Raw genomic sequence first — 9,489 nt, 5'->3', positions numbered from 1 at the left:
TCACGTTGCTGGGACTAAAAATAAAATGAGTGAAAGATGACCAGATCTGGCATAAAATATCTCTTCAATCAGTTACAGAATGGCTAAACCACTTCACTGCAATGTAAGCAATTACAGGGGCGCACACCAGAGCCCACTCGACTCTCCTATTTTCTTTGAATATTAATCACACAGCTTTTTTCTTTCTGGCTTCTTCAGGACTTACCCATAAGTTCAGATCAGATGGCACCCTGGAAGGCTCAATATTATTCCAAGAAAAAATTAATATTATGTTGATATTCCACTCACAGAAATTTGCTTTTGCTTTTTCCAGGGTGAAAGTTCTTGATCTGGAACCCTTGGGGTGCTTTCAAATAGCTTTTATTTGATCTTCCTTTTGAAGTTCATGTGGCGCTTTCAGGTCTGGAGGAAAATAATTCTTCCTTCTGTCCCTGGATTTCTCTAAAAACAAAGCAAAACAAAGAAATCTTCATTTTTTTGTCTTCTCTGCCTGGAATATGGCTTGGAGCTCATCTAAGAATTTAAATTCTACCTGAGGAACTTTGGTCCCGAGACGTTCATCTTTCTTGTACAATTGTAGTGCGATCCAAGCTTCACTGTACATTTAAATTCTCCCACTCGGGTGAGACAAGTTTATCCAAAATCATATGTACTTTTAGATGATTCTCCTATATTTTTTTCATAACTTCAGATACTACACGTTAATAGAGCAGAAAGAATAGAACTCTGTTAATACATTAGGAAGGGCCCTTTTCCCCGAAATAAAATGCAAAGGAACGCAGGCGAGTCCTTGATCCTATGGAATAGTTCTGATTTTCACTGTTAGGTAGAAACTGTAGTCAGAAGGATGTTAGACAAGCACAACTTGTTTCAATAAAACTCACTAGGAGTGAGGAAGGGAAGATCATAACTTTACAGATGTCTGGACATCTTGGAAGCTTTTAGTGCCAAAGTAAACAGAAAATAGGCAGTCATCATCTTGGATTTTTAAAGGTCTCAGAGAGGTTTGCCCTCGGTGCATTTGTGTTAGGGCACAAGCAAGGACTTGATTCTGAGTTGACTGCGTGTGCAGGGAAGCACAGATGACTAATCACTGACACAGAAGCTTCCCACACCAATATTGGGTCCAGTAGGATATTAGAGTGACGAACTTTGTATGAGAAAACAGGTCATAGATGACCCAAAGGGAATCTAGCATAGTAGTGCAGTAACATCCCTATTTAGGGTTTCCGTTAAGGAAAAGGGAAAAGGAAAACTTCACATTGGTTATCTAATGTCTAGATAACATGCATTTATTTATTTATTAAAAAAGCAATGATGAAATTCCGGCTGAGTACGAGGCAATGCTCTAGGTGCTAGGAATAGAACGGTAAAGAAACAGTCCGCGCCCTTGTGCAGTTCACATTCTGGGGACAGACAGACATTCATATAAACTAAATAAACCGATTTACTCTTGTTGACGCCAATTCTTATTTTACTAAGGAAATAACCAGAGAAACAGAGTAGAGCATGACTGATAGTGACGGAAGCGGTATGGACATGGTGAGGACTACCCAGGACGGTTAGGGAAGACCTCTCTGTGGCGATCCCATTGGAACTAAGGCTGAATGACGAGAAATAGCCAGACCCGCGAAGGGCAGCAGTGGAGCGTTTTAGGCCCAAGAGCAGCAGGAGCAAGGACTGAGGTCGAGGCTCGAAAGGAAGACAACTTGTGGCTAAGGCAGAACGAGAGAAGCAAAAAGAAAATGGAAAGTTATCCATTTAAGCACCAAATTTGGATGGGTTTTTTTCCCTTTTTTGTCGATTTTATTGAAGTATAATTTATGTAAAATAAAATGGATACAGTTTAAGGATAAAGTTCAATGCATTCTGACATATGTATTCACTTTTGCTTACTCTAAGATCTCATAGATTTTTCTCTGGTTTTCTTTTAAGAGTTTTATAGTTTTAGCTTTTGCATTTGGATCCATGATCTACTTTGAGTTAATTTTTGTTTTTAGTTTAAGTTGAAGGTCAACGTTCATGTTTTTCCCATAAGGATATCTAGTTGTCCCAGTATCAGTTTTTGAAAAGACTACCCTTTCTCCATTGAATTACCTTGGCATCTTTGTCAAAAGTTGATTGACCCTGTATATGCGTCTCTGTTGCTAATCTGAGCTATTGGTCTATATGTCTCTCCTTTCATCAATGCCACACGGTCTTGATGACTGTAGCTTTATAGTAAGTCTTGCTATCAGGCAGTGTAGACCCTCCAATTTTATTCTTATAAAAATTAAATTGTTTGGTTATTTGAGGTTCTTTGATTTGGGATATGAATTTTAGAATCAGCTTATCGATTTCTACAAAAAATCCTTGTGAGGTTTAACGGGATTGCATTGAATCTATAGATCAGTTTGTGGAGAGCTGACATCTTAGCACTGTTGGGTCTGCTGATCCGTGAATGTCATATATCTCTATTTATTTGGGTCTTTTTAAATTTCTCTCACTAATGTTTTGAAGTTTTGGGTTTCTATGTCTCATATATGTATTGATAATATCTTCCTAAACATTGCATGTTTTTCATGCTACTGTAAATGATCTTTCCTAAAAGTTTATCTTCGAGTATTTTTGGTCATATAGAGCAATACCATTGATTTTGAATATCAGCCTAGGATCCCGCAACCTTGCTAAATTTACTTATTTGTTGTAGTAGGTTTTGGTTGTTTGAAATGGATTAAAAAAGGTCTTAAGTGAATATTCAATCGTATGTGTTTGTAACTGAGGTTGAAGGCAGGAAACAGGCTGTGAGGTTGAGGGCTCAGCTCCTCTCAGCACATCTGGAGGCTGTCGAGGCTGAGTACGGGGCTGGGAGCACTTGAAACCAAGACGCCTCCTGACAAAGTCCTCATGCTGAAGAGCCAGCTGATGAGTCACATTTGGTTCAAGGACTGGGAGCTTTTGGAATGGAGACGCCCACAAGAGGTGAGATCTTTATCTGTAGTAAACATTCTAAAGAGCTATTTCACTAAAACCTTTTACAGCAAGTAATCCTTTGGAAGCCACTTGGGATAAAAGGTAACCACAAGCTAAAAAGACAAAGAGGAGGATCTCACTTTATTTATTTCTGTGGTAATGAGCGCGCGCGCGCGTGTGTGTGTGTGTGTGTGTGTGTGTGTGTGTGTGTGAGAGAGAGAGACATAGGGAGGGGATGAGGGAGGGAGAGAGAGAGAGAGAGAAGAGAGAAAATTTAATGACATAGCAGAACTAAAAACTCACTGAGGTTAAGTAGCTGGCAGGAATTCCACACCTCTGTTCTCCCTCGCTCACCCGACTCTGCAAGCGCCCCATCCCCATGCCACGCATGCTTAAATGAAGTCTATTACATTGAAAAATACAGAGAGTTTTGTTGTTGCCACTGTTGTTTGAACAGTTAGGTGATATGGTTGATCACAGAGGCATGAACCAGAACCAGCAGTAGTCGGGAGAATAAGAGGAAAATTTTGGCAGACTTTGGACCTCTACAGGGCGTGAAAAAAGAGGCCAAGTTGACCTCATCTAGAGCTCCTGGGCCAGGCTACTCAAACTGACATGGAGAATTCACATGTAGCAACAGGGCTGCATCTTCCTATCTCACCTCCTATCTTTAGAGCAGTGTCCGGAAATGTGCACATTTGAAATTTTGGAGAGGGCTGGCCGTTGAAAGATTTAAGGCAATTCTGTGATCACAGAACCCCAGATTTGCTGGTCCATTTTCCACCTGCCTAGGGAAGAGCTGCTTTGACAGCTTTGTGTAGGGCACCTCCCTGTTCCCTCTGGTCATTTTAACTTCCCATCTGAAACTGTGCCCAGGTATTTAGTTCATTAATTCGCTTATTTACTCATTTATTTAAAAAATATTTGTTGACAGCCTACTATAGGCCAGGCATTGTTTTCGGTGCTGGGGCTTCAGCAGCAAATAAAACAGACAAAAATATTTATCGTCATGGAGTTTATATGTTAAACCATTCCTTCAACAACCATTTGTTGTCCTAGGACTTGGATCTGATTTCACAGTTTCACTAGAGGGAGAAAAAAATAACCACATAAATGTCAAAATGGAGGTAAGCGTGGGGTATTGTGGAATTGGTGACCCTATCCTGGGGAATGAGAAGCCTTCCAATAGGTGATGTGAGACTTGAGTAGAATGAGTATGGAGGGTAGGTAAAATTTTCCTCTGCTTTCCTAGGGGCTCCACCTGGGACTGGCATAAGATGGATTAACAGGCGAAAAGCAAACAAATTTTATTTTCATGTACATGGGAGCCCTCACAAGAAAAAAAAAAAATGAAGGCCCAAATAAGTGAGTAGGCCTATGTGTCTATATACTAGGTTAAACAAAGAGTAACAATTGTGGGAAAGGAACTAAAATATATGGTAGGTTTGGGGAGGGGGGGACTAAAGGAAGATGCTTAATTTTAACAAGGTCTGTGTGTACAGATTTCTCTTGGCCTCAACTCCCAGTTTCTGGTGATAAGAGTGTTTCTTCCTCCTGGTACAGGGAGGGCACCATTCACACGGGGATTTTGTCCCCTGCTATAAGGGAGAAAAAGGAAATTCGAGTGTCTTTCTTGCATCTGCTGTTTTTCGTGTGCCTTTAATTCAATCAATATGCCAAAGTGGCATATTTTGGGTAGCATGTTTTGAACGTCTTCAAGTAGGAATTAGCTGAGTGAGAAAATGGGACAGGCATTCCTGGCAGAGGGACAGTAGTCCTTGTAGTGGCCTGGGGGACTACCCCAGCATGGCTCCCGTGTGGGCTGGGAAGAAGGAGTGGGGGCAGTTGAGGCTGTAACTTTAAGCAAAGTTTCGTCATTGAAGGCCTCGTATGTGATGGTGTAACAGTGTCTTATTGCTCCTGTAACACGTTACGTCAACACAAATTTATCATCTTACAGTTCTGGAGGTCGGAATTCTGAAATGAGTCTTACTGGGCTAACATCAAGGTGTCTACAGGGCTGCATTCCTTTCTGGAGGATCCAAAGGAGAATCCGTTCCTTTGCTTTTTTCCAGCTTCTAGAGGCCACCTGCATTCTGTGGCTTGTGGTCCCTTCTCCATCTTCAAAGCAGGCAGCGTAGCATCTTCAACTCTCCCTGTGCCTTCTGCTTCCGTCTTCCACTTTTAAGGACCCTTGTGATTACACTGGGCCCCACTGAGTAACCCAGAATAATCTCCCCATCTCTGGGTCAGCTGATGAGCAGCTTCAATTTCATTCTGCAATCTTAATTACCCCTTGACGTGTAAGGGTACATATTCACAGGTTCTGAGGATTAAGACATAGACATCTGGGGGGGGGGGGGGCATCATTCTCCCAACCACAGATGCGGAGCTACTGAAGGGCATAAGCCGAGGAGCAATATGGTCAGATTTGCCTGTAGAGGAATTGCTATTATATTGTTGGAGATTGGGCTGCGGCTGGGGTTGGGTGAGGGGGTGGACAGGAGGTGGGGGGTACAGAGGTTGTAAATAAAAAGCCCAGTTAAGAGACCATTTCAGTAATTAAGTGAAAAATGATGAGTGCTCGTCTGCACACACTTTAGGTAATTTAACTCTAGGATTCTTAGAAGAATTTAATCTAAGTTTGAGACACACCCCATAGTGTGGAGAATAGGAAATTGTTTTTTAATCCTGGTTTAAGGCATGAATAACTTTGGAACAAAGGCTAATCTTCACACGGAGTTTCCTTACTTTTCCCCAAGAAGAAATGTTTTCTTAGTTTGTAAAATGGGGATGTTGGATTAGATCATCTTTAAAGTTCTCTCCGCACTAACTTCTCCAATTCTGTGAAAAGGAGACGGGTGTTTTTCCACCTTACTTAGATAGTGACTTGAAAAGAAATTAACACATGACTGGAAAGACCTTTGTGAATATGACAATAGAGCTGATGCTAAAGCTGATGCTAATGCTAAGCCATCATTCTACCAAACTGCAGACGACTAGAGCAAGATGCTTCAACGCAGGAAATAGGGACCACTCTGTGAATTCCAGGAGCTGGGAGCCTCTGAAACTCTCAGGGTGTGTTTTCAAAAGAAACATGGCAGATTTTAGTTTCAATTCTTTTCAACGTTGCAGGTGGGAAGAATGGACTGAGGAGTGGATTCCTACTGTGTCCTTCAGGACTCTTGGTGGCAACCGAGGGGAGCTGACTCTGCCTGGGAAGGACCTTGAAGATGCAGGGACTGGCTGGGGGCCGAAGTCTGAGCCAGGAGGACCATCAGGAAACAAGGGAACACGGGGGCCTCAGAGCTGGGAGCACAGACACGGGGCACTGCAGCAATGTCTGGGACATTGTGCCACCCCTGTTTCTGCACAGGATCTGACCTCAAATTGTTCCCTCCATCTTTGTGTTACTAGCGGGATGTTCCAAGCCCTGGGAGCAAACATCTGATCGGTCACGTACCCACCCCCTTAGCTGGAGAGGAAGAATCCGGCCCCCTCAGCTTGGCCTCCCATCTAGCCCACCATTCACAATGAGAAATCTCCTTGGAGGAAGAACAGATTCCAACAAGTGTGTGTATGTGGTGGGGTGGGGTGAGAAGGGAAGGCTAGATAGCCAAAAAATGACAAATGTCTTTTAATCCAACTATCTTGTCTTGTCTCTCTCATCTCTTTGCCTCCTCTTGGCTACTTTTTAGTTTGTTATCTTACTAAACAGGAGGTATGCCACATCAATTTAGACCGATGATCAAAGTAGGATCCCAATTACCAGGATGAGTGAGAAAATGAGACTTTTAAGAGTCACATTGATTCTTTTGAGATTGCCATCCTGATAAAGCATCCTAGATGCTGTAAATCTAAACCCTAACCTAGGTGGAATTTTTCAGGCAATATCTAATTTGTCTTTGCGGTGCAGACACAGCTTCTGACTGCATCCCAGCTAAGGCTGTGTGGACAGACAGGACAGGAGTGGAGCAGAGTCTGGAAGGACCATCACTTTGGGAAACAGGTGCACTTGTAGCAGTGATGTTTGACCACAAGCTCATCATGCCCATTTGGTTCAGTACCACCCCTGTGTGTGCGTAGCAATTCTTCTAGTCGGTGCTCGATGGCAGAGCTTAGCTCCATTGACTGCTTTGTTCTCCAGACACGTCTGTTTACCGTGAATAGGACCAGAGATAGATGGGGATATCCTTCAGTGCTAAATTTCACCATCATAGTGGTCCCAAGTGAGAAAACAAGAGAACACCCCCCCACTTGGGAAGAAAAGGGCCAGCTTTTAAGGGGTCCCTCTTTGTGTGTGTCTGGCTTAGAGGCTGGGACAAGCCCACGTTTGCTGGTAGGAGAGGAGCCAGTGGGCAGGCTGCGTCACTCCAGTTCTGTGCTTGCGGGGCAGCACGCTGGGGCAGGAACCAAGGCCAGGATGAGAGGTGGCTGCTGGTGCTGTGCAGACGTCCCCTTGGCCATCTCTGAAGGTGCCACTGATTCTCCCCATCAAAGAGCCAGCATTTGGGCACCCGCCATGACTGGGACTGGGCAGCTAGGTTACAGGTGTTTTGCTTCTTTGCTTTTCACCCTTCTCTCCTGTGCTTTACTCTCCCTAAACCCTGGAGGGGCCTGAAGCGGCCAGCAGAGGAGAGAGCAAGAGAGGCAGATGTGGGGTAAGGAGTCCAAAGAGCAGGCCCTCCCCTCCATTGCTCTGAGCCCTGCAGAGAGCAACATTAAGGGGGAGGGCGGCAAGCGAGGCTGGGAGGGAATTGTGTACCAGTTGATATACGGGTTAGGAAATAGTGGTCTCGGTTACAGACACTAGGAATCAAACTCAGGTTTTTCAATAATTGTCATAAGGTGGGGTCACGTATATATCCGTCACTGGAATGAAAATGGCAAAGTTTGGCAATGCCATTTCCATTCAGTCATTTAAAAAGCAGTTATTGAATGCTTTCCAGGTGCTGGCTGTATCTACAGAGCTGTCTTTCTGTATTTAGCATTGAGAAGGGCTGAGCCCCTCGCTGGCTTTCCACGGCTGTTTATAAGATTCCCGCAGAGGCTCTCAGAGAGATCCGTCTTACTGAAGCCACTAATGTGTCCTTTTTCGTCATTGCCGACACTGTTGACTGTAAAATGCACACACCATAAATCAGATGGGTGATTCCGTACTGGGGAGTATCTGATTACTGCGTTCTGGCAGTTTATTTCCTAAATATTTCTAAATGAGTCAAGTACCCAGAAGTGGCGAGACTTTCACCCCTCCAAATCCTGCCTGACGGTTCTGAAGGACGAACATTCCTGCAGGAAGGGGCTCGTTTCTCACCTCTCTGTCGCTAAATTAGAAGTTAACCACTTTCTACGACTGAATTTAGAGCCTTGTATTGCAGCCAAAACACAGTGTGGATTAGACAACTAAAGATGTCTTTTCAAGTGAAACAAAGAAGTTAATTAAAGCCAGACAGGAAGCGTTTCCCGTGTGGTGTCTGGCGTTGTACCATCTCTCGAGAGCCTGCAGGCGCCAGCAAGGAGGGGGCAATGTGGCAGGTGGTTGTTGGGAACCTCAGGCAGACCATGAAGTTGACAGAGAGCCCCTCAGGGGAGCTGCAGCTTCCCCCACTGGTAGCGCTGGTCAGCAGGCGGAGGCCCAGGCCCAGAGGGAGGGAGTCAGTGTCATGCGTGTGCATGTGTGCAAGCGTGCATATATGTATGTGCAAGCACTCATGTAGGACCTGGGCAGGGTAAAGGGGGAGAAGGACATGAAAAGAGTCACAATGATAACAAAAGGGTGTCTTTTCTGTTCCCCAGTATAAAGGGACAGGGTCTCGGAAGAAAGGAATGAAGAGCACCAAATGTGCTGGGCAGGATAAGAAGTCGGGCACTTCCTGGTATTTCACGTAATGCCCTGGGGCGAGCATTGTCCCGTTTTTACAGATGAGTGGACAGAGGTAGACGGAGTGGCTAGTTAATCCGCAAAAGGTTAAACTGGTGAATAAGCAGCTCTATTGGGATTTGGATTCTGGTCTTTGACACCAAAGCCGGCCTGCAGACATCCCATTGCCCACACTGCCTCTCCAACGGCCCCTTCTTGCAGTTCCTTCCAAGAGATGCGTCTCCAGGTGACTTACCAAATGGCACTTTGGAGGGAAAGCGCTGCCTTGCTAGCCTCTGTGTCTCCACCTATAGACGGAGGCAGATGCATGGGGTCGGCTCGAAGATGCCTTCAAGCTCTAACCTTCTGTCTGTGAAGCCCGGAGAGTCTGGGGGACGGGAACCCGGACTCCAGACTGAGCTCGTCGTGGTGGAATCTTACCTCATCATCAAGCTCAGACACACATGATGGTATTTAGTTTCTCTGAAGCTGGCTTGGAGGAGGCCACTAATCCCCACTCCCTCCCACTGCAGGCCTACTGTTTGTAGAGAAACACAGCGCCTGGCACATTAAGGGCTCCGTAACCATTTGCTCAACGAGTGAAAGACTGAATGGAGCCTGGTGCTCAGTTGGCTGTGTGTTGTAGGTGGTGGACGTGAAGGAGCTGTGTGCAGAGG

At 44.8% G+C, this 9,489-nt stretch overlaps 1 long non-coding RNA gene across 1 annotated transcript; it reads left to right on the top strand.

Moving 5' to 3' along the window:
• The first annotated feature begins 4,009 nt into the window (after window positions 1-4,009).
• Window positions 4,010-8,453, top strand: LOC139039833 (uncharacterized). The gene is made up of 3 exons (XR_011493041.1): window positions 4,010-4,079; window positions 4,205-4,317; window positions 6,088-8,453. It is a non-coding gene; the product is annotated as an uncharacterized lncRNA (long non-coding RNA).
• The last annotated feature ends 1,036 nt before the right edge of the window (window positions 8,454-9,489 follow it).

The sequence above is a fragment of the Equus asinus genome, chromosome 12 (assembly GCF_041296235.1).
Source record: "Equus asinus isolate D_3611 breed Donkey chromosome 12, EquAss-T2T_v2, whole genome shotgun sequence".
NCBI lineage: Eukaryota > Metazoa > Chordata > Mammalia > Perissodactyla > Equidae > Equus > Equus asinus.
Note: the sequence above shows the minus strand (reverse complement) of the source record. Positions and strands in the feature narration are given on the sequence as shown.